At 47.4% G+C, this 26,126-nt stretch overlaps 1 protein-coding gene and 1 pseudogene across 4 annotated transcripts in view; one reads left to right on the top strand and one right to left on the bottom strand.

Moving 5' to 3' along the window:
• Positions 1-26,126, top strand: part of LOC149338760 (glutamate-gated chloride channel-like) — a 495,321-nt gene that overhangs the window by 318,057 nt on the left and 151,138 nt on the right. The window lies entirely within an intron of this gene.
• LOC149338761 (uncharacterized) lies at positions 8,416-10,310 on the bottom strand (annotated as a pseudogene).

The raw sequence follows: 26,126 nt of genomic DNA, 5'->3' as shown, positions 1-26,126 counted from the left end.
TCCGTCGAAGACGCTTCCCTGTTCCCCAGACGCACTCTTCTTTCGACGGTCATCAGGGGCCTTGGTCAGTCAGACGCGTAAATTCTGTGCGCGGCTTGGCACGCTCAGAAGTTTAAGACCTCCAGCAATCGCACTGCTGGCTATTTCTTCAGCCATCTTCTTGACCGCGCAGTTGTTACCTTGCTCATGTACATCCTCTCTCTCCATTGCTTCTTTAAACTTGCCCAGTTGTTCTTGGACACCTGCTAGCTCTCTTTCAGTTGCTTCTTTGAACTTGCCCAGTGGCTTGAGAGATCGGCCCCCCGCAGACAGCTCTCGTTCACGTCGGTCATGTTGTTTAAGTTCATACCAAACCGCAGCTTTGGGACCAAGACAGGGGAAATAAAACTACGAAGCGGAAATGATAATTACATTGAACTCCACTCTCGTACCGAAAGGAAGTAGTTCACGAAGTCATCGAGTGTCCCTGGTTCCCGGGGCCCGGATGGATGACAGGACGATCGGTCCAGGGCTAGCAGCACGACGTTGCTAAATCTTCGAGCCTTAATAAAAGAAATTTCATAACAGCCGTCACAAGCCTTGACTGCGACAGATTTTTTTTTTCAGTCAGGTGTAGCTTTTATTCAATTAACCAGTGTCCTTTTCCCTATGCCTTTACGGGGGGGGGGGGGTACATTTTAGTCAACTCTCTCCACTTTATAATTCGCACCCTCTGTTGCGACGCGGGTTCTCAGTTGTCGTCGGGACGCGGGTCCGCTGTCGTCGACCGGCCGGAGCAATGATGAGACGGGTAACTGATTTGAAGTAACATGAAAAAATATAAATGTGAGAAGTACGCTATATGCCACGATGTATCAGAGCAGGAAATGACACAGACAAAGGAGACGAGAGCCCTTAAATAGAGTCGGAACAGACTCCCGCTCCTTTTCGTCCAATCAGGAGCGTCCTGGTGGCTGATTGGCCTGCCAGGCTTGAACTTCATCCCTGGTAGCGTCCCGGTAGCTGTCCGGCCTGAACGCACAACGCGCTCCATGAATACGACGCGTGGGCTCGGAGAGACGCAGGCTTGGACGCCATCCTTGGGGAGCGTCTTGGTAGCTGACCGGCCGAACGCGCAACACTCTTCACGAAGACCACGCGCAGGCTCGTTGAGACGCAGGACTGGACGCCATCCTTGGGAACGTTCCGGTGTTGGAAATTCACGTTCACAACAGCTCGTCCCCGCCCGGAAGATCGCGCACGAAGGGAAGATGTCCGCAGCTACTTCTAGAAGTACCGAAGTCTGGGCTTGAAAGCCTTTGTCCGCCGGCCGTCAATGGCTCGCCAACCGGTTTCTTCAGCTCTGGAAGGGAGGTGGTCTGGATCGGACACATCAACAGCCAGCAAATACCCTTCCATCTCCCCAGAGATCTGCCAGCCTTCTATCTTACCAACAATTTTGCTGACAGGCGACAGGTTCAATCGCGAGTGCACCGTCCCATCACAGACCATTTCCTTCGCGAGTAGAAAAAAAAAAGAAACAGAAGATTACAAAACAGCAAAAAATAAAAATAACAGCCCGCCCAAATCCCTTCTTTTCCCTTCCCTTTTTAGAAGCATCGGCTTAAGCCATCTGCGTTGGCATTTGCCTTTCCTTTTTTTGTAATGAACCTCGAAGCTGAATTGCTGCAGAGCAAGGCTTCCAGCGTAGGAGGCGACCATTTTTGCCCGACATGCGTTCTAGCCAGGTTACAGGACAGTGGTCCGTTTGTACGAACCTCGTAGCAGATACGTAGCAGGCAAGTTTTTGTACCGCCCACAGCAGGCACGCGCATTCCTTTTCAGAAGCGCTGTATGCTTCTTCCCTGGCAGTGAGCTTCCTGCTTGCATAAAGGATTGGATGTTCGCTCCCTTGATCATCTGTCTGGCAAAGCACAGCACCCATTCCCTTGTTGCTCGCGTCACACTGTATTATGAACTGTTTTGTATAATCCATGGACATTAACACGAGATCCTTCATCAGGGCTTTCTTTAGAGTGAGAAAGGACTTCTCTTTCGCGGGGTTCCAGGCGACGCGCTCTGGTTTAGTTTTGCGCAAAGCGTCGGTGTGAGCGCTAGCGATGTCCGAGTACCGCGGTATGTATTGCCGGTAGTACCCTACGAGGCCGAGAAAGGCTCTCACATCTTTCTTTGTTTTCGGCGGGGGGTACGTTGAAATGGCGAGCAGCTTTTTACTTCAGTGCTACGCGTGTCGGTCTCTCTGCGTTTGTCTCCATTTTCTACGGGAGGAACTAGAACAGAACGACTTGCTTTCTCTTGCTGACGACTTCTCCCTTTCCTTACGTTTCGCGCGCCAGTCGCGACGTTCCATTGCGAGTGCGCAATGATTCCGGTGGGACCTGTCTTTCTTTCTATTTATTCGTTTTGGCAAGTGAGACCTTTCAGGAGTATGTAATCCCCCTGCGCACCCTTCGTCTTCTCTCGGTGTGGCGTCCGCATAGCCTCCTGAGACCCAGGGTGAATTTAGGATCATGAATTTTGGCGAAACCTTTAGAAATGCCTTTTCTGAGTGCATTGGTAGAAAGTGTCTCGTAATTTTGCAGTATCATGAATTCTTTGGCCGAAGTCAAATTGTTTAGTAAACAAAGAAGACAAATTCAAATAACTGCATAAAATGTTTATTTGCTTCATCAAAATGACTTTTAGAAGAGATAGAGCTGTTAAAATACATTGCACTTTTGTATTCTAAGAACCTGAATTGTTTGACGACAAATTTTGCCATTTCTATTAGTTCAGGAATTTCACAATAATTTCAAGAAAATAAGATAGATAGATAGATAGATAGAACTTTTATTCACGTCAATTGCCAGACAACATAAATCAGGCCTACCAAAGCCTCAAAGGGCTTGAGTGGCAGCGCCTGGCAGACAGCTAACATTGGCAAAACAAAGGAAAAAGAGACGTTGCAATGAACTTTGCAAAAAAAGAAAATGGTCACCAAACAGAATGAAACAAATATATAACTATTACAACATCAAGAAAGATTAGTGATTTGAAATTAATACAGTAAATAGCTGAAATAACTACGGGGCAGGAAGCAACACGGAGACATACCGCAAAGTTTTTTTCAGGGTGTATTTAGTTTTCATGCGGAGTACAGTAGGAGGCAAGCTATTGAAACAGGCAGGTACATAGTAATGACGTGTGCGCTTACCGTACCGGGTTGAGGAGCGAGGAATGCAGTAGCGGTATTTTGGTCTTAAATCCCGAGCAGGGACATATGGAACGGTGAACTGACTGTACCAGAAGTGTTTTAGCACAATAGTTTCTGTTAATAAAGAGTTAAAACTTGGAAGCTTTAGTCTTCTAAAAATATCAATGTCATTACCAATGGACAGGTCGTAAGCAATATTCTTTAGAAGCAAACGCAAAAGCGAATTCACCCTATGTTGCCAGCGAACCGTGCAGTGACCATAAACAGTAATTCCGTACCTAAGTACACTATAGGCTAGAGCATGTACAACACATTTACGGACAGAAAAAGGCATAAAATATCTAATGTTATACAGGACACACGATACAGCACGAAGCCTTTGGCAAACAAAAGAAAGGTGCGATTTCCAAGAGAGATCACTGTCGAAGGTCAGGCCAAGATATTTGACCGAATGCGCATATTCAACTGGTACACAGTTGCAATTAAGACAAGAGGAAGTATGCAAATAAACAAGGTCAGTTAATTCAACTTGTTTTAATGGGTTATGAAAACAGATTAGTTTTGTTTTAGAAGTATTAACATTAATAAGATTAAACTTAAACCAGTCCATGGCTTTAATAGCAGCTATCTGTAATGCTGTAACAGCATCAGTGTATTTCTTTGCACATGCAACAATAACAGTGTCATCAGCATACTGAAACAGCAAAGATGGCACACTGTTAGCAAGGTCATTAACGTATAGATTGAATAATAAAGGACTTAATATAGAACCTTGCGGGACTCCAGAGGCAATTGCCGTGAAATCGCTATGGAATCTTGAAATCGACACATATTGGCGCCTATCTTGTAAAAAGTTAGTAAGCAGTTCCAAAAACGAACCTCGAAATCCCAGCGCAGAAAGTTTATCAAGCAAAAGAACGTGGCAGATGCTATCAAAAGCCTTGCTAACGTCCAGAAAAAGAGAACATGCGACTTGATTCTTATCAAAAGCTGAATTTAGCACGTCAGAGAATTCTTCAAGAAGAACCGTTGTTCCTTTTCCTGCTATAAAGCCGTACTGACAAGGTGATAGAACACTGTGCGTATTCAAAAAATTCGTCATGGTGAGTAATAGATGCTTCTCAAAAATTTGGCCAATGCATGGTAGAATAGAGATAGGTCGGTAATTACTCATAATGTTTCTGGAGCCACCCTTGTACAAAGGTATAACTTTAGCAATTTTCATTGAAGCAGGTATTATACCAGTAGAAATGATAGTGTTAAGGATAACTAGTAGAACACCTTTAATTACTTCAAAATTTCTGCACAATTCAGAAATCGTGAGGCCGTCATGACCAGGAGATTTGCTACGTTTAAGACTGAAAAGTATACACCTTAAATCACTTTCAGTAATATCAGGAAGGAAAGCAGATTCCATCACACTGAGAGGCATAGGACAGTCGGTAGGAGGGGTTCGAGATGCACCAGAGACCAGAGAAAAAAAATTGTTGAAGTCATTCGCAATGCTCTGTCCATCTTTATGAAAATGCGAGATGAAATATGTATCATTGTAGATAGCAGCGCTCCCTCCTTTCAGACTATTCACCAATGACCATGTTTTCTTGCTGTTAAAACGTGCGTCATTAAACTGAGACCTAAAGTGGTTGCGCTTGGCCAGACGGATCATGGCGTTGACACGGTTTCGTTCATGTTTAAACTGCAGTCGTAGCTGAGAACAGTTTGGGGCACGTCTTGATCGAGCCCAGAGCAGATCCTTCTCTTTAATGGCTGCCAATATTGCGGGAGACATCCACTTATTGTCTAAATTTCGTTGTTTAACATTCACCATGCGGGAAGATTCTGCTTTGTGTGAACGAAAAACATCGACGAACCGATCATATAGGTCCGCAGGGGACACACTGTGTATAAAAGAATCCCAATCATGCTTTGCTATTCTTTCGTCAAGACGCTTATAATCAAGTACTGAGACCTTTTGCTGGCTGTGCATAGATGCAGGATGGCTGGAACTATCTGTTAACGAGCAACAAATGAAATAGTGGTCTGCAAGCTTGACCTCAACCACAGCAGACCGCACCGACAGGTTTTGAGAACGCACGTTGATGTGGTCGATGCAAGACGCGACCAGCTGCCCAGCTAAGTATTCCTCACGTGTAGGGCTGTGGATTGTAGTCGCTAGCCCCCACTTTGATAAAGTGTCCAGATAATCTGCGACCGTTGACACAGTGGGGCGTAAAATATCGATATTCATATCACCGATAATGCACACGTGTTCTTCGCGGGAGAACGATGATAATGCAAAATCTAGCTCAGCTAAAAAGATTCGACCGTTACAACACGGAGGGCGGTAAATTGTGAGAAGAACCAGCGACAACCAAGGTGTACTTAGGCGGAGCGCAACTACTTCTGCTTGAGTGAAAGGAACACTAATTTCAGAAACGGACCAAGAATCCTTAACAAAAACTGCGATTCCTCCTCCCATTCTTTGTAAACGAGTGTAAGAATATAACTGGTAGCCTGGCAGCGAGAACTGTAGTAACACGTCTGACGAAGCGTTCACTTCCGTGAGAGCAATGACGTCAAAACTTAAGTGAAAAGGGTGAATTAACGCACAAAAATGGTCCCAGTGTTTCCGTATACTGCGAATATTAACATGAGTAAACTGAAATGAATTGCCTGTTTGATACTGAAAGAACTTCCGGACTTCAGAAAAATCGGAACACTTCACGAAACCTGTATCAGACATGGTTATGTTAGTTTCTCAAGATCCGAAAACTTGTTGATGCGAATGAGAGGTGCGCCTTCGGACCGCTTTGCAAGGACCTTCCCATTTTTGGTCCAGACGAACTCAAAACCCTTTTGTTTGCCCCGAGACCTTGCTAGTCGGAACAGCTCGCGATTAACCCGAGACAGGTTATCGTTAAAAAACAGCCGAGGAGACTGGTCGTCTTGCACCAAATCAGGAAGGCCCTTCCGAGCTCCGAGCCATTTCTGCTTAACAGAAACCGACTGAGTCTGTACTAGGATCGGTGGGATATAGTCGCCTCTGGACGGTAGCCGATGGACTGCTGAGATATCTGCTGGTTGAAAATCGGTAATGTTTAGTTTGCCTGCTAAGGTACTTAAGAAAGTGTGCAAGTTTTCATCAGATTTGACCGGAAGGCCGTGAATCTCGAAGTTACATCGTCTGCTGTATTGTTCGAGATCATTTATCTCTCCACTCATCCTGTCAATCACTTCTTTCTGGGAAACTACTGTTGAAGACAGTGATTGAACTTGTGACCGAAGATCTGCAAGCTCAGCCTGATTAGTGGTCACTCCAGCAAGCACAGAGTCATACCGTGACGAAAGGAAGTCAATAGCTGACTGTATGTCCTCGACTGCTGAAGCAACCTTTTCACTAGCTTCCTTGACCAACAACAGTTCTTCCATTTTCCCCATCAGTGCTGATACAGTGGTAGTCAAAGTATCCAGCTTCACATTCAGAGCAGACAGTTGCTGCGAGAACGAACCACCATCGGGGTTGGATGCTACGTCAGGTTGCGCCACCGAATCATCCTTGCATGAAGGACACTTCCATGTTTCACGTGTTACCGTACTCATCTTCTTGTAGGCGTTATCAGTAACTGACGAGCAGTTTTTCCCCAAGTGAAATTCGCCCTCACAGGCACAGCAAGTCATAAATTTCCCATCTTTCGGTATGGCTTTTGAGCAAGAAGTACACAAAGAAGACATGGTGCAGTCAGCGGCAAAACACGAAAAGTGATGAATTACAACAGGTGTAACCAACACTCACCTGCCAAAAGCGAAGCAAACGTTTAGACCGGGACAAAGGTTTGCCGCTGACTGCAACGGTCCACGAAGTTGACGGTCTTTAAATAGTCGGTGATCGGCGCCAGGGGGACATCTTTGGCAGGTCCAGAGCGAATGAAGGCAAGGATGGCTTGCGATGTCGAAACAACAGCTTTCTTGAGCCGCATGCGCAGATCAGTCACCCGAAGCAGTTGCGAAGGTGATAGCCGTTGAAGATACGAGCCGCTTTCCGGCTGATACTGTCCCCTGGCTTGCAGAGCTCACCTGCCAAAAGCGAAGCAAACGTTTAGACCGGGACAAAGGTTTGCCGCTGACTGCAACGGTCCACGAAGTTGACGGTCTTTAAATAGTCGGTGATCGGCGCCATCAGAAATAAACATCAGAATAACAGTGCTGCACAAAATTACTCTAGAAAAACATCAGTGCTTTGAGTGTGCTTCCTCAAAGCAGCGTTGCATCACCAAGGAATTTCGTTTTCATTGAACATCCTTCCCACCTGCAACGAGAAGCATGGGGTATGTCGGCCAGCTTTGGCATGTGGCCCAGTGTTTTCGTTCCAGCCTCAGCTGGAGGCAGGGCAGCCCGTTTTTGTGGGGGACTCCAGAGAGTGTCGTCATCACTGCTTGGCTCGCTGCACGTGGCGACAAGAACCTCAGCGACCGACATCCGAAACTCTAAAAATTTGAAGATGTCTTTTTGCTTCTTCTGTAAGCTGCGCATGTCTTGTGTGTACAGGATACATGCGTTACACAGTGCCATGTCAAACAGATGAAATTAGCATTGTATGCCTGCACAATGTGGGGCCTCGGGACATCTGTGGCCTTTTTTGTTTGGCGCACCACCGCCGACAAGTGTCTTCTGGTTCTTTTGCATGCAATGATGACATGAGGGTCACTGGTTTGTTGTCATACCATCTGACAACCATCTGTTTGTCATCGTTCCGCACCCACATCTCTGATGTGCCTCGCCCTTGCACTTTTAGCTGCGATTTAGAGGAAAGCTTGACGTTCTTTGACACACGGTTATTCATAACTGTACCAGTCCCTGCAATCTCCTTCTCGACCAGCTTGTCTAGGAGCCCCGGAGAAGTAGAATACGTGTCGAAAAAAAGCCTCGTCCCTTTCGTCAGGCTTTGCGTCAGCCTCAACACGGCAGATTCACCAATGCCAGAGCTCCCGGGATGCAGAAGTGACTTTTTCCCTTCATATATCTCGAAATCAAGAATGAGGCCGGATGGGCTGGCTAAAACAAAGTTCTTTAAGCCTTCTGGATTGGGTTTTCTGGGAACAAATTGCTTCAGTTGGGTACGCCAACTGAAAGGAATCATGCTCATCAATACTAACAAGCTCTTTCACAGCACCTCCACAACTAGTGACCGTATCCTCCATAGCCTGTCCTGCGCTTTAACTTCATCATCTACCTGGAGGGCATTCACAACTTTTAGACGCGACCTTAGTGTGAAATAACGCTCCCTTGTCATGTTGTTTCCCACTAAAGGCACTCTCGTTCGTTTTGCCCACTACATTCTGATCTGAGGGTAGCCTAGACAGGTGAAATGGTAAAAAATGTTTTCAGCTCGCTGGGTGTTGTGCCAAGGCTTTTTCCTGTCTCGGCCACATGAGCAGTGTTAATAGCTGTTCCTATCATTTCCCACACTTCATGCGAAATGTAATGCTGAAAGTACTCGAATGGTCTCCAAAAGGCTCGCTCTCCAACGTTGTGTGAGGTGACACTGAAGTCTGGCATCCACGCTTGGGGCGATCTGGAAGTGAATTGTATTATTTTACTACTACAGCAAAATCGCCCCACAAAATATTAAAAACTACAACCACAGACAAAGCCCCTAACGTGCTCCGTAAAAGCGTTTCATGAACCGAAGCAAAGGAAACATCCGGTTTCGAAGTTTAACTACATTCCAGTCTTTAGACCTGGCATAGTGAGCCTCACCTGTCACTGAATTTCCAAAGCACAGCCCTCTTTGGAAGAGCAGCCGCAGTCTGCACTGGTTCGTCGTCACTGCTGTCTTGATCCGGTTCAAAATCTTCTGGATGAGACGAAACCGCAACGTATTCTGGAGCTTCCTCATCACTGTAGGACAGATCCAGGTCGGACGATTGCCCGGCCGCAATTCGTTCAAGTACTCGCTCGGCAGTACAGCAAAGCGTCTCCAATAATTGGCTACTATTGCTCACCAGCCGCATCGAAGGAGGGTCTCCTTTGATTCCTTCAGTGCGCTGGCCTGTGAGCTCACTACTCTCTTCCTGAGAGACAACAACTCAGTTATAAAAGCAGCATTTGCTTCTGGGCTTAAACCTTCCCTGCCGTTACTCCCCTGAGCAGCGATTGTGTCCCCAGCTGTGCAAGCGGGATTCCTAGGCTGGTCGCTGACACACAGATGGGAGCGCTGCCCGCTTCCATCACTTCGGACATTAGCGTCCGCCTCTCCTTTTGGACGGTCGTCCCCTTTTACTGCTCTGGCATTATTAAAAACCCGCTTCGCGCCTGTTTCGTCTGCTCTATGCCTAGCGGGATGCCTTTGCTTGTACCACTTGTACCGTTGTTGTACCTCTTGCTTGTTCCACGACTTTCAAGCAACCCGCGGCATAACGCATACTCTTCCGCGAATTCAGCAGCCTTTTTAACAGTGTTTACCTCGGCCCTGTCGAGAATCCACAAACACATTCGATCCGGAATTGTGTCATAAAACTGCTTTAGACACACGCACTCAACGATCTTTCCTACGTCTCCGTGAACTCCTGTGCACTTTAACCACTCCACTAAGTTTGTTTTCAAGTTATAACCAAACTCGAAGTAGGATTATTCTTTAGACTTAGTGGTTTTTCTGAAACGGTGGCGAAGCCTCGGTAGTCCTCCGATTCTTCCGCACCCAGTCTCCCGATCGCGTCCGCTACCTTACACGGGAACAGGCTCAATAGTTGCTTTGGCCGCCCATCTTTCCCAAGATTGGATTTTGGGATGTCCTTTCGAAGTTCACCAAACAAATACCAATGTCCTCACCTAGCTGGAAGGGTTGCATGAAATCTTAGATTCTGATTGTTTCCCTCCCTCCTGAGCTTGAGGATGGTGGCTGAGCGACGCCGGCTTCGGCTCTTTTCGACTCCGCGTCCAGTTTCCTTTGATCAATTTCCTGCTGTCGGCGTGCTAACTCGATCTCCTTGTCTAGAAGCTGAAGCTCGCGATCGCGTTGCTTCTGTTCCAGCTCCCGCTGTTTCTTCTCAGCCGCTTCCCTTTCCTTTCCGGCCGCATTCCTTTCCTCGTCAGCTGCTTTCATTTCCTTAATTCCCATGTCTCGATAAGCTCTTCATCGTAAGCTCCGCAAGGTATTATTGCCTTTATTATTTGCGGTTTCCGAATGGCCTTCCCAAGTTCAAACCCTAATTCTTTTACTGATAAAAACTAGATCCGGCTTTTGCAAAGATTTCAGGTCCATGATTGGCTCAGACACTCGACCGATCCCCTATCTTCTCTTAGCCACGCATACAACAATCAGTACTCACAACACTGCCAAAGAAAGCCTGCCAGCATTGACGCTAAATTCAAAAGCCTGGCAAAATACCACAGGGAAGAAAGGTCGGGCACTCAAGAGCCGCGATCATGGGGTCCACTAATTTGGGCTCCTGGCCACCAGGGCTTTGAGGCCGCTAACGCGGCTGCCAGAGCGCTTATTCACCGGGCTCCTCATCCCAGCTCTTCTGGCTTGGAGACTAACCAGCCACTGCTGCGATTCAGGGAAATAATAACGCATAGCGAGAACCACCGCCTTTTCCCGGCCCCTGCAAAGGGGCTGAGTAAGCGAATTTAAGGCGCCTGCAGACAGGTACTCTACTCTGTCCTGCAATAATAAAACATTACGATCCTAACACTGATGGGCGATGCCCGGGCCGCACTGTGAGGAGACCTGTCATATCTTCCACATGGTGTGGGCTCAAAATCCCCACCTCTCCCCCCCCCTTCCCCTACCCCTTCCAGAGAGGCATGGGAGACTCCCTCCTCAACTGCTTCTCGCTTGAGTCCCAAAGGGCTCTGGTGAAACGGGTGAGAGACGGGGCCTCGTCATGCGGTGTCCCGGACCAGGGACGCCGACCATGCAGCGGGGCCACTCTGTGGCTCCCGAACTCTATTTCATCAATGAAAAGTTTTCACCACCACCAATGTGGGAGCTCTTGCAACTAACTGCCATGCTGGCTAGGCGATGCGAAGAGCTGACTTCGATCCCACCGCTGCCACCAGTTGTTGAGACGCGGGTCCTCATTTGTCGTCGGGACGCGGGTCCGCTGTCGCCGACCGGCCGGAGCAATGAAGAGATGGGGAACTGATTTGAAGCAGCATGAAAAAAGATAAATGTGAGAAGTACGCTATATGCCACGATGTATCAGAGCAGGAAATGACACAGACAAAGGAGACGGGAGCCCTTAAATGGAGTCGGCAGAGACTCCCGCTCCTTTTCGTCCAATCAGGAACTTCCTGGTTGGTGGCTTATTGGCCTGCCAGGCTTGAACGCCATGCCTGGTAGCGTCCCGGTAGCTGTCCGGCCTGAACGCACAACGCGCTCCATGAATACGACGCGCGGGCTTGGAGAGACGCAGGCTTGGACGCCATCCTTGGGAGCGTTCTGGTATTGGAAAAGTATGGTTGTCGCAGCGACGCTGGAACTTTTTTTTTCCTGCACTATTCTGACACCCAGACGTGTCTCATGGTGTGTCTGAAGCTGTTTGCACTTGTTTAGTGGCTGCACGGTCATTCACGCATTGCCCTGTAGGGCTCGCATATGCCTTCCCGCACGCAGGTCAGTGGTCCCACACACTGCACCGGTGCAGCACATCACAAACGGTTCACCATGTGTTATGTTGCAACCGCTATTCGCACCTTCACTGTCAATGCACGCGCGGAGTTTTGTTTTCGTTGTTGCTCACTCTGCTGCTCACACGGATGTTCACAGCGTTATCTTCTTGTCTCGGCAAGACGCTTGAGGCAGACGACCGTGTCCGGCGTTTATTCTACCGACGAACCCGAGACACGAGCCACCGGCGGAGCCCCCGGGATGATGATGATGATCCGTCCTAGTGAAAGAAGATGATCCGTAGAAGATGACGATGGTAGTATGTACAAGTGAAAGAAGATGATGCATGGAGGTCAAGACGATGAAGAAGGCTCACAGTATGTCCAAAGAAGTAAACTGCTTGGGAAAGGAGGCCGACGTTCAGTAAACCCGCTCGCACAATTATAACATGCTAGCATGTGCCACGTATTTTTAAATCAGAACAGAGTTCAGATTAGCTGAAATAAATCTGGTAATTATCTCTTTAGGTGACGCAAATTCTCGACACAGCTTTTCGCATCGAAGCTGCAGCTGTCGCTTAATGGACAGTTCGCATGACTCAGATCATCTTAAACAACTTTTGTTCTTCAACTAGTCGAAGAGCACGCAGACCCTGTGCGCCCGAAGAAGCTGCAACACTCCCACCTGTGCACCTCTAAACTGTGCACCTCTAAAGGTCATCTATTTTCAATTTGCAGATTTTATTTATGCCGATCCTTGTAGCGGTTAAGCGATGCGCCACTCCCCACCGATGGCAGGTGCTTCCAGCGGCGGGTCTTGTGCTGCCAAGGTTGCTTTTCTGGAGCGCCAAATCGTTAGCTGCCACTTGCCGCGGAGGGAAGTGTACTCATTATGCGATAGGCAAGTTGTGACCCCGCTGCAAGGTCAGGTAACATAGGTTACCCAGTCACCCACTAGATTGCTCCATAGGCACCACCTGCCAGAGTCATGATCGCAATTGTTTGCTCGCGACGCCGGATTATCTGAGTAACGGAGCCTTTATTGTTTTAAAGGAATAGATTTAAATATTTTTGCCGTGTGCCATGTTAGCTGCTGGATTGCTTAATGGTCACCCTGATGGCACCATTTTAGCCCACAGGTCAGTGCAGAGCCTCTCCTTGAGAGAGCTGTGGGCTGCAGTTCAAAGCAACGTCTACGGCGAAGCTCTAGCCTAAAGGCGCATCTATTGCTTTCTTAGCGCCCACACTTCGCTTCTTCAGTGGAATCCTTCTTTACAGGCAAATTTTATATTCATTTATCGCCGGGGTCCTCATACCATCGTGGCGCAGCGGAGCAGCGGATATGTGAAGCGTCACTGCCTGACGGGTAGCCGTTCCAAACATCGTCACCGATGGGCTTGTGATACCGAGGTCTCACACGAGTGAGACCGAGTATTCACACGCCCGCAGGCTGGCTAATGCACCTGCAGAGTGCTTATGCTATTCAGCTCCTAGATAGCAATCGCCAGGCCTCTGCCATCCTGTGGTATACGTCACTGCTTAGCGGCCCGACATCGACGCGGAGAACTGTCATGATCCTTGCACCAATTCCTGAAGAACCTTTGTTTCACGATGACGCGTTATAATAGTTAGGATGATGGCAGGTAAAAGTTGGTGTACAGAGCGTTTGCTGTCGCAACAAGAGAGCCTCTTAACCGAGCAAGGTGGGCATGAGGCCCAGCTCTTTTGTGCGTGGCAAAGCTCTTAATCGCTTTCAAGTTTCTTTTGGATTTTCCCATGGCATCACCGTCTACCCCTTGCCTTCCTTGTCACATTTAGTTTCGTGTCCTGCTGTCGTTCATCGGCTTTTCTGAGCTGTCAGCGGCACGGCAATCTCTTACTGCCGCGCCGAAGCACAAATAAAGTGTCGGAGCAGCGCATCCAACCTAGCCCTACTAGTTGTCGTTGTTAGCTTCTCGATTGGGCTATCATTAGCAGTGCGGAATTGAATTTCCGGTCCGGACAAAGCGGTTGTATGTGTGCCAAAATTTTAAGAAAGCTGTGCAGAGTCGATGGTGTGGATTGTTGGTTCAAGTTGGTGGGTTCAGTGCGATGTGGTTAGGTGATGTTCGCCAGAAACAGACATAGCGCGGTAGGAGGAGCGGCCCTCTCTCTTAAGTGGAAAAGGGGTGTGGAGAGGGTGGGCGAAGGGGAAGTTAGGGCGCTGACACGCCGTAGTGAAGGGGTCCGGAAATTTTGACCACCTATGGTACTTTAATGTGCACTGACATCGCACAGTACACGGGCCTCCAGAATTTCGCCTCTATCGAAATTCGAATAGAGATCGAACCGGCTTCTTTCTGGCCAGCAGCCGAGCGCCATAACCATTCAGCCACCGCGGCGAAGCAGGACCAGACTGTGCGGGTTTCGTGAGGGAGGACGCCAGATACCTGGGAGTGAGAGGATTTCTGGCATACTCCCTGCGTGTTGACCACGGTGGAGGATATACTTTAGGTGAGTACACAGCGGCCCGCACCGCTCTCAGATAAAGTCCCCTAGTTTCCAGAAGTGCCACGAGAGATCGCTGTTCACTCGGCGGCGCGGGACGTAGTGAGAGGCAATGCTTTTCTATGGGGGCTGCTCGCTTTGTGAATGTCATTTTCCCGAAACTTGTTGCCGATGAAGAGAATAAAACACTTCTGCCGCTTTACTTCAGTACCGCTTCGTTGCCAAGTGCAGTTCTATGAAGCAGCGGCTTCGCGCTGGTTTAGTTGAAGGCGAAGAAGGCGATGAGTTCTGGCGGGTTTTTTGAACTTGCTACAAGAATAAGTGCCGGTGCCCTGATAACCGAGCATGTAACCATCGCTTGTCTTTTCGGTTCCCTTGACCTTTGGCTCGCGCTTCAGTTGGCCTATTCATTCCTTCGCCTGCTGCGCGCCCTCCTCATTCCTTCGCTAGTTAGCTCGTTCCTTAAATCATTGTAGCATTTGCTTATAGCTTTCGTGCGCGCCGCTCGTTCGTACTTCCATGCACTTGCTTATTATAATACCGTTCGTTTATTCAGTCGTTTGCTTGCTCTTGATTTGCCGCTCATCTGGATGTGTTTTTTTCGAATGCCTGGTGATATGCTCCTCACTCCACCACATTGGAACATCAAGCGCAATATTAAACTTCTACTCGCTGCGCTGTAAGGCGTAAGGCATGATTAACCTTAACAGTATTAACACGCCAATAACAAATTATTTTGGTCTTCGCTTCTGCCACTGATGCAAGGGTGGTCTCAAACTTTACGGTTTTTATTTACTTTTTGCTACACATTGCCGATACTTGGGAACGACAACCCCGAAATACTTTTTTTTTCGTAAACAGGAGCTGCACTGGAAGGCACTTGCGGTTGTCAACAAAGCACTTGGGGCCCTTTGCCCATTGCTGCAGTTTAGCGACCACCACCGTGCCGCTGGGGAATCACTGGCATAAACCAGCACCGCCGTGGACTGCACTCAGGTTGCTTAAAGTGCCATGACGATGCTGCTGATGACAGCGCAAAGAACAGTTCATGTCATGCGAACCACTTTTGTGCCGTAAACGAGCCGTGCGATATCTGCATGGTTGCTGTCGCAACGGGATAGTTCATTTGTTTTCTTTCTTGGGGTGAAATGTCACCGCTTCATCGACACTGGCGCTGCGATCAGCGGCCCGGTTTGGATGACGCGGCTGGTACTTTATCTAGGTTGACACTGCCACCTTGAGTCCCTGCACAGTGATGGATCTTAGTTTGACGTATTGAAGAGCGCGTTCTTTACTGGGTGTCGCCATTGTAAGAATGTTTTTGACTGGATTATTGCACAATAAGTCTTCTTCGGCACCCGCGACAGGTACCGCGCTGCCGTTCAGTATGGCTGCTCTAAGCTTACGCTCTGAGAATGCCGTGACATCAAAACCGCCGCCGGTTGGCCTAAAGACAATCTTGTAGTCGTCGCGCGGCAAGGGAGGTAAAGGCCGTGAATTTTTGTAGCGAAGTGAAGCGGCAGGCAATTTCTCTTGTTTTTTAGCTGAACCACATACTGCGTCTCCGGCTTGGGGTGTTGATTTTCTTTTCCAGAATGTCGATCTCTCACTGTGAGGACATGTATCCAGTCGGGAGTTTGAACCCCGTGTGATGAAATGGGCTCACCTTGCACGGTGTACTCCATGGCGAAAGATGTGGAACATGCGGGCCAAGCCGCCGCTGTTGCTGCGGCTTTCGGCTGAACGCGGGCGCCGGACGCCAGCCACGTTTGGTCTCGAACTTGCCGAAATGATGGTGAAGGTGACAAATACAGTGTCCAACGATGCGGAACAATCTTCTGGAAGTCTCGTGGTGCTGGTGTGCGAAGTAAGCGGCAAAAGTTTCTCAAAAACCGTGTAAAACATGGAGCCCATTCGGCGAGCGTCCGCTCCCGTTGGCCCCCTGGCGGGAAAACAGTGAGAATCTTCATGAAATGGCTCTACTAACTGCCCGACATCAACATTTAGAAGCTTCTGCTGAAATGGGTGCGAGAAAACTTCAGGCAGGAGGCATTGGAGCCAGGAGAAGGAAGGGACTTAGGTCCGCATCAGCATTTCCTAGAAGTTGTGCGAAATGGAACTCGTCTTCCCGATTGCTGCTTGGAGGAAGAGTTGCCTTCTTCTGGCACCAGTTAACACAGGATTCATAAAAGATCCTGTTGATAGGAGCTGGACAAGGCAATCAATCACCAGAGGAGGTGCGCTCCAGATTAAACAGTTCACATGACGGGTGCCGGCAACAAACTTCTCCACCAAAGGCAGCACGTCCCTAAAAAAGTTCCCCTAAGCACCTACCTCCCCACCCTCCACTCGTCCTAGAAAGGCACGGGATCGCCGATGCCATCACATCACAACACACTTGGCTACACTACGCCCACGCCTATGCATACGTTGTCTATAGGCTCGCAGGCAGCTCTGCGTTCCTTCCACAATAGAGCCCTGCTCTTCCCTACACGATAGGCCTTAGATGCCGCCCTCATAGCATTGAGCACACGACGGGTGACCCTTCGGTTGATCCCTCGTCACATGGGTATTCCCGGCAATGAGCTGTCTCCAGGTTGCTGCGATACTATACACCAGGCACCGTGAATCCGATGGACGAGCCCATGAAGTGAGCAGGCGGTCAAGGCTTACAAACACAGTGTCGATATAGAATGCTTTCCCCCACCCCCGCTGTTGCCCATCCGGCTCGCCTCCCTGGATCTGAAACTGCAACGCGCCCTCGTCACCTTGGCCTAGTACTACTGAACGCCTAACCTAAAGGCTGTTTTAATAAAAATATCACACCACCACCCCTTGTGAGGGCCTCTGGGTGATGCCGCGCCTTTTGCGCCAGCTAATGGAGCACGCCAAATTCGGGTTTGTCTTTTAGCTCACCGTCTGTGGCATGTCATCGACAACCCATATGACACCCATAACCTTCTGGTACGGTGGTCGAAATTTCCGCAGCCCTCCAATGCGGCGTCTCTTAGTCGCTTTGGGACGTTAAACGCCATAAACCAAACTAAACTAACAATCTGCTCTAGAGACTGACGAAATAAACTACTGAATGCTATCCCATATTTCTAAGCCTGGTGCGGTGAAGGTTTTGAAATTTTGAAAAAAATATTGATACCAGGGAGGATACCTTAGGCTGGAGATGGAGATGTGTGTTGCATAAGTTCTGTCTCTTCAGCCGGGCTCGGTTGGCATGAGCCTGCAAAGCAAGCCAAAAGGCTGGCTGAGATTGGGATTTTAAGAACATCGGTGAGCTCTCACCCGAGACGACCCTATTTAAATAGGGCTAATCTGTGCTCCGTAAAGGGTGTACGACGCCGCGAGGCTGGCGGTGCTTGGTGTGTGGTGAACCACGGCCCTAACGAGAAGGAAGATTAGCATCAGGGGTAGGGGCGTCCCTGTAACCCGAGCCCGAGGATGACGAAACCTAAATTGGTACACGACTTGCACTTGGGAAGCGGCCGGGCCCTGGCGATTTCGCCGTCAAGCAACCCTAAATCGGCCTCGTGCGGTAGATGCCCAACTTGTGGCCCTTGTGACGTTTTGCCCACAGTGACGGGATTTGAAGGCGCAAGCTCCTTTCCCAAGCAATGCAACCCTAGGAAGCCAAACACCAGGCCGGGGCATAGCTTGTACCCATTTTGAGAAAACCGGTGGGTATCCGGCCGGCGGCCGCAGTCGAACCCGACACCTCCCGAAGCCGAGGTGGGCGCTCTGTCCTTGAAAATACTGTGCGTGAAGCTTTTATACACAAACACGACTTCCTAGTTATCCTTCTCGACCTGGAGAAGCCCAGTGTGGAGGCTTGGGATTCTTCGCAATCCTGCAGAGTTTGGTCACCTGAACCGCACCATAAGGGAAGGGAGGAAGGTGGGAGTGAAAGAAGAAAGACAGTTATGCCGTAGTGGAGGTCTCCGAAAAACTTTCGACCATGGGGAGTCTTTCACGTGCAGTGACATCGCACAGCACACGGGTGCCTTTTGCATTCCACCTCCACCGAAACGCGGCTGCCGTGGTCTGGTTGAAACCAGGGTACTCACGAGCGCCTTTAACATCCACCCACTGCGGTGGCTCAGACGTGTGTGCTGCTCAAGCCCCGTTACAAGCAAATAAATACAGTAAACATACCCTTTAATGACTGCAGCCAGTTTTCTGTGCTGGCTTCGAAATAGGACACACACACCTTACTCGTGACTTTATACTGAACAAACAAGGGAATCCATGCACGAAAGTCGAAAAACTAAGAAAAAACGTCGCAATTGTTGACATGTCTTGTGTGTTTGGCCGAGAAAAGCTGCTTCTCTTAAAAAGCCAAACTCTAAATTAAAAGGGCTGAGGTTTTTATTTGGTTAGTTGGGAGGCTCAACATCCTTGCCCAGCCAAGGACGTCTGCTGAGGCTACCTAACCTTCTTTACAGCTGCTACTAACAGCCATTTGTGCAGAACTTCTTTTTTACTCTTTTTCTTGATATTAAATACCATTTCCTCATCACATTCTTTACATGGATGCTATTTCTCTAGAAAGGACCTCCTGAGGTCAAGCAGCACGCGGCAGACTTAGCAGACCACTTACTAGTGTTCGTTTGCATTATTTTTTGCCTTTAAGCCTTTCGGCCTCAAAAACGCTTCGAATGGTCTTCACGGAGGCTGTAAATTTTGTTGGTAATGTAATTTGTTGGCTATAAAAATGAAAAAATAAATGACCTCGCGTGTTCAATCACTGTAAACCGAGTTCGGTTTACAGCTGCCACGGTACTACGACAACTGCTCAAGCTGACATTTTTTACATCATAGGAGGCACAAGAAACCATGTGTCCTTGTGCATGTTCAATCACTGTAAACCGAGTTCGGTTTACAGCTGCCACGGAACTACAACAACTGCTCAAGCTGACATTTTTTTACGTCATAGGAGGCGCAAGAAACCATGTGTCCTTGTGCATGTTCAATAACTGTAAACCGAGTTCGGTTTACAGCTGCCACGGTACTACAACAAGTGCTCAAGCTGACATTTTTTTTACATCATAGCAGGCACAAGTAACCATGTGTCCTTGTGCATGTTCAATCACTGTAAACCGAGTTCGGTTTACAGCTGCACGGTACTACAACAACTGCTCGAGCTGACATTTTTTACATCATAGGAGGCACAAGAAACCATCTGTCTTTGTGCATGTTCAATAACTGAAAACCGAGTTTGGTTTACAGCTGCCACGGTACTACAACAACTGCTCAAGCTGACATTATTTACATCATAGGAGGCACAAGAAACCATGTGTCCTTGCGCATGTTCAATCACTGTAAACCAAGTTCGGTTTACAGCTGCCACGGTACTACAACTGCTCAAGCTGACATTTTTGACATCATAGGAGGCACAAGAAACCATGTGTCCTTGTACATGTTCAATAACTGTAAACCGAGTTCGGTTTACAGCTGCCACGGTTCTACAACAACTGCTCAAGCTGACATTTTTTACATCATAGGAGGCACAAGAAACCATGTGTCCTTGTGCATGTTCAATCACTGTAAACCGAGCTCGGTTTACAGCTGCCACGGTACTACAACTGCTCAAGCTGACATTTTTTACATCATAGGAGGCACAAGAAACCATGTGTCCTTGTGCATGTTCAATAACTGTAAACCGAGTTCGGTTTACAGCTGCAACGGTATTTCAACAACTTCTTAAGATGATATTTTTTTTACATTATAGGAAACACAAGAAACTATGTGTCCTGGTGCACGCATTCATGAAGTGTCAGTAGATCCGGATTTTTTTATGTAGAAGCACAATACGCTGCAACTCTTTGTCTGCGTTCTCCAATTTCTTCAGCACAGCTGAAACGATGGATAAGCGTTGCAAGCCTGCCATGGTCAGACGTCTAGATTCTGTGCGCAGCTTGGCGCGCTCAGAAGAAGTCAAGACCTCCAACAACATGTCAGTCTTTCCCAATTGCTCAATACCTTCATGTATATACTCTGTTTTTTCAGGCTCAACCTTTTTGACGACCGCACTGCTGGTGATTTGTTCAGCCATCTTGTTGACCATAGCAACGCAGTTGTTATCTCGCTCAGGTATATCCTCTCTCTCCATTGCTTCTTTAAACTTGCCCAGTTGTTCTTGGACACCTGCTAGCTCTCTTTCAGTTGCTTCTTTGAACTTGCCCAGTAGTTCAACAAAGGCACATTTATTTCGCATCTCTGGCTGTGGTCAAAAAGAGTTCTTTGGAATATAGATGTAGTAATTGCATGAAATACATGCTCCCTGAAACCCTCACATCCCTCTATTTCTCGTCTCGCTCTTGTGTTCATTTGTTGAGGTCGGATATGTCCGGTATGAGCACCCGCAACTGCACTTATCGACTCAGTACCTCGCGGGCATCGCCCTTAGCCACCCAGCGGCACGCAGTCACTTACAAGAGGGTAGCAGTTGTGGAGATTTATGGACCCAGTCTACAATCTAGCAGACGGCGGCAGGCGTTTATGGGGTATTACGCCACAGCGACCGCGAATGCTACTTCGCACGTTTCTCCACCACAGACGCTTACCAGTGAGAACGCGGGGTGGTATATCAAAAAACATCTCAAAGCTTGAAGGCAGCTCTGATAAGAATGAGTGCCTCCAGCATAAGAAAAGAGCGTGTCTGCACGACCATTTCTCAGCAGGACTATTATTGCCAGTTCTTCTTGGACACCTGCTAGCTCTCTTTCAGTTGCTTCTTTCAACTTGCCCAGTAGTTCAACAAAGGCTACTATTCCATCCAAACAATGACTGCCATTCCGACAAGAGATTTTCCACCTGCTTTGAGAGATCGGCCCACCACAGACGTCTCTCGTTCAGGTCGGTCATGTTGTTTGAGTTGATACCAAAACGCAGTTTTGGTGCCTCTCGTAGCAGCGAAAAACCAAGAAAACGGTGAAAGGTTATTACCATGCGTATTACTAACGCCAATAGACAGTTTTTACCGCCTGACCCGTCGTCAAGGTTAGGCGCCGGTCTTGCCAGCAGGAATGCATTTGAAGGTTGCCCATGCAATGCTGTACGGTTGGCAACTTTTGAGACGGTCGCGTGCAGGTTTCTGAAGAAAAAACAAGACAGGAGAAATAAAACTACAAAGCGGAATTATAATTACATTGAACTCCTCTCTCGTACCGAAATAGGTCACGAAGTCATCGAGTGTCCAACGACAGCAGAGCCATGCTCACATGTCGTACATTTTGCCCATCTAGAACATTCTTTGTTGAAGAGATCTTTGTTGAAGATTCTTTGTTGAAGAATCGCCACGTCTGCGATTTCACTCTTTAACAAGGACGTATAATACAAGACTTTTTGGCACTCAAGGAAAAAGGAAGTGCAGTGGTATAAGAGATCTTCAGTGCCCAATCCCACGTCATCTCTATAGCAGTACAATAAATAGTAAACTAGAAGAACCTCGCCAAGATCATTATTATATGCACAGATTCGATAAATGTAATTTGCACACACTGCACAAGACATGCACACACTCCGCTGCTTGGTGGCTCAAGGACAATACATAAAACTCTGCTGGGTACCAAGTGACATCTGAATTAGGTGCAACGAGTGACCAGACTTGTGTGCTGCTCAAGCCCGTTACAAGCAAATAAATACAGTAAACATACCCTTTAATCATTGAAGCCGGTTTTTTTTTGTGCTGGCTTCGAATAGGAGACACACACACACCTTACTCGTGACTTTATATTGAACAAACAAGGGAATCCATGCACGAAAGTCGAAAAACTAAGAAAAAACGTCGCAATTGTTGACATGTCTTGTGTGTTTGGCCGAGAAAACCTGCTTCTCTTAAAAAGCCAAATGCTAAATTAAAAGGGCTGAGGTTTTTATTTGGTTGGTTGGGAGGCTCAACATCCTTGCCCAGCCAAGGACGTCTGCTGAGGCTACCTAACCTTCTTTACAGCTGCTACTAAGCCATTTGTGCAGAACTTCTTTTTTAGTCTTTTTCTTGATATTAAATACCATTTCGTCGTCACATTATTTACATGGATGTCATTTCTCTAGAAAGGACCTCCTGAGGTCAAGCAGCACTCGGCAGACTTAGCAGACCACTTACTAGTGTTCGTTTGCATTATTTTTTGCCTTTAAGCCTTTCGGCCTCAAAAACGCTTCGAATGGTCTTACGGAGGCTGTAATTTTTCTTGGTAATGTAATTTGTTGGCTATAAAAATGAAAAAATAAATGACCTCGCGTGTTCCATCACTGTAAACCGAGTCCGGTTTACAGCTGCCACGGTACTACTACTACAACTGCTCAAGCTGACATTTTTTTAATCACAGGAGGCACAAGAAACCATATGTCCTTGTGTATGTTCACTGTAAACCGAGTTCGGTTTACAGCTGCCACGGTACTACAACAACTGCTCAAGCTGACATTTTTTTACGTCATAGGAGGCACAAGAAACCATGTGTCTTTGTGCATGTTCAATAACTGTAAACCGAGTTAGGTTTACAGCTGCCACGGTACTACAACAACTGCTCAAGCTGACATTTTTTTACATCATAGCAGGCACAAGAAACCATGTGTCCTTGTGCATGTTCAATCACTGTAAACCGAGTTCGGTTTACAGCTGCACGGTACTACAACAACTGCTCGAGCTGACATTTTTTACATCATAGGAGGCACAAGAAACCATCTGTCCTTGTGCATGTTCAATAACTGAAAACCGAGTTTGGTTTATAGCTGCCACGGTACTACAACAACTGCTCAAGCTGACATTTTTTACATCATAGGAGGCACAAGAAACCATGTGTCCTTGTGCATGTTCAATCCCTGTAAACCGAGTTCGGTTTACAGCTGCCACGGTACTACAACTGCTCAAGCTGACATTTTTTGCATCATAGGAGGCACAAGAAACCATCTGTCCTTGTGCATGTTCAATAACTGAAAACCGAGTTCGGTTTACAGCTGCCACGGTACTACAACAACTGCTCAAGCTGACATTTTTTACATCATAGGAGGCACAAGAAACCATGTGTCCTTGTGTATGTTCAATAACTGTAAACCGAGTTCGGTTTACAGCTGCCACGGTATTGCAACAACTTGTCAAGCTGATATTTTTTTACATTATACACTGTAAGAAATGTGTGTGAAATGACAAGCATTTTTACGGAAATTTTATGTTGTCATACAGAGAATATCTGTTTTGCGCCCTTAACAGAAACACGTTCACGAAAAAGAAAGTAATTTTCTGTTTTTGGAGCCGCAACACGCCCATTTCACCGAAAGTTGGTGACGTCAGCACCGCCGTTACACAAAAAAGTGATCCGAAAAACCTTTGCTACTTTTCATCAATCACGATACATATTTTAAGCGTCAAAAAGTTTCTACTCGCAATATTAGCGCGCAGAATGAGAAGCAGTACTATTTGCTGCGATTCTGCATTCATCGATTGACGGCATCATGGAGGACGGCATGGACATGATGAGCGGGGAGCTAGGATAATACCGGCGTGCTGTGTCCGTGATTTTCACCGATCAGACCGTTCGCACACAAGGTGAGTGGTGCACATTTTTACCGGCATGAATGATACGCTTTTTGTCGTCTTTTGGGAGTATTGTTGCGGGCTTGTACTGCTGTTGAACAGGGCAGTGAAGCGTGCCCACCACAGCCGCTTTACCGCCGATGCGTCACTGCTGCTTTACTGTCTCTCACAAAAGGTGCACAGCGCGCGGAAGAGAGAGGAACACAAGCGAGAAACACGGAAGAGTGCGATAGTTTGCGGGAAAATGCACAAATTTTGCTTTGTCTGCAGATATGCACACCTAAATGAACCGAGTGAGTAAGCGCGGGAAATTTTAGGCCAGGGAAGTACGCGATTGGTTAACGGAGGAGGACGTCAAAGAGCGCGGGATTTTCAAATTCGTTTCTCGTCTAAGAAAGGATCATAAGGGTACGTTGTGTCTTTTTATTTTTATTGACGTTTATTCATGCCGGTACAAGTAATGCAGTAATTGTGTTCATTTTGTAAGATTTAACTGATCTTATCTTTGGGCCGAAATAGCGTTGCACGGGTCAACGCAGGCTCAAAAGTTTCTATACAGGCGTTTCATATGCCGTACTTGCGCTGCCACAGGCAAGTTTTTCAATGGCACTGATGTCATTGGAGCCGACATTCGAGATTTTTTAGCGCCTTCGACACGCGAGCTCAGTCCGTATCCTCCAATGTCAATCGCCATCTCTTCGGCCAGCCCGTGGAAGAGGTCAAGGGAGGAGTAACTTTATGAAAGATGGCCAAATTATACATATTAAAATACAAATTAAAAAGGGGGGAGGGGGATCCTAGGCTGGAGGCGCGAGCCACCGCCCGATACGAAGGGTTAAGCCACTACCATCCATACAACCGTGCTGCGCTTGTCTGCTTGGGCTCTTTGGCTGTTGAATACGATATCTGCTGCTTGTGTTTTTCTGGTGCTTCTTTAGTAAATAGTTCGTGTACTCGCTAAATGGGCGCTTCGAGATAACAGTACACCATTCAGCATTCACTACGCTAGCTCGAACTTTCCGCAGCACTGCGCCGATCACGACGACTGCGCACCTTAGTACCTCGTACTATGCTACTTAAAACATAGTCATTTACAAACAATTTGCTCGGTTGCTTGAGATAAAACGCAAGCTGCGCTCTACTTATGTTAAATAATTCCCCTGTGACCTAGTAGTGTGACATTTGAGGGGGCTGGCAGGTGCAAGGTTATTCACTACCGGTCTGCCGGATCAACTGCACTGCTAGGACAGTCTCTTGGCAACACTGGATGGAGGGCCTCTTTTGCTCTTGAGAGGCATTTACACTGTGTTCTTGGGCTGCATTTGACTAAAATGGTGCAATGTTTATGTATTGTGGATAATCCAGCACTTGTAAATGCCTATGCTGATTTTTAAGGCCTTTATATGTGGTTGACGCATACACTCCAATGCATTTCACCACGCATTGTTGGGAAAAATAAGAGCCTGAGCAAGTGCAGAAATGACTTATTTATGCTTATACTCTGCTGCATGTTTATTTGTAACTGGTTTAAAGTTGCAGCTTTCACATGGTGCTACTTTAGTAGACAATTCTTATACGCATTTAACTCCCTCTTATGCCAGGGATCTGCCAGTGATGACGACATCGGGGACATGCTATGTTCTCCTTTCATCATTGCAAAAGGTATAACTCTGTGGTACCGCACTCGGGCGAGCATTCCTGATTTAAAACTTGTTTGTGCAGGAGGCAGTTTCCTTACTGCGACGAGCTTCAGCATATGCATCGACACCCTGCCAGTGATGCATGCAGCCAACCCATGCCAGGCTTTCAAGCTCATGTTTTTGGTGCACTTTGCTTTCAATGTTGTGTACACCAAGGAAACAAGCCTCTGCCTGTAGTTCACACAGCAGTAAGTACCTATCGCGCTTGTTAACTGAGTTGTGATAACCTTTCGTGTTTTTGGTTTGGCCACTTCTCAAATACTCAGTGATGATAAAAGTTATAGGTATATACCACTTTATCATAAGACCTTTTTATGAAAATGCTAACAAAGTGCAAAAGCAATTTTTAAAAAAGTAAGAAAATGTTTGCTGAACCCAGGCAACGAATCAGCTATGGAATGAAATTTTGCTGCTGCTGCTGCTTGGTTAATGCAGCTGGTAAAATAGCGCTCTGAAAAAAATCTGTGGAAAGGAAAGACAGATAAAACTATTTTTTGTGGAGTTGATCTTCAACCACTTCTTCACAGATTATGGCTATACTACCTGCATTGCATGGTGCCCAGTCACTAATAAGAAAGGGTTGGAAGGGTTA

The sequence above is a fragment of the Amblyomma mixtum genome, chromosome 6 (genome assembly GCF_055824585.1).
Source record: "Amblyomma mixtum isolate Tamu chromosome 6, ASM5582458v1, whole genome shotgun sequence".
NCBI classification, from domain to species: domain Eukaryota; kingdom Metazoa; phylum Arthropoda; class Arachnida; order Ixodida; family Ixodidae; genus Amblyomma; species Amblyomma mixtum.
The sequence above is the reverse complement of the archived record's forward strand: the minus strand, read 5'-3'. Positions and strand labels throughout refer to the sequence as shown.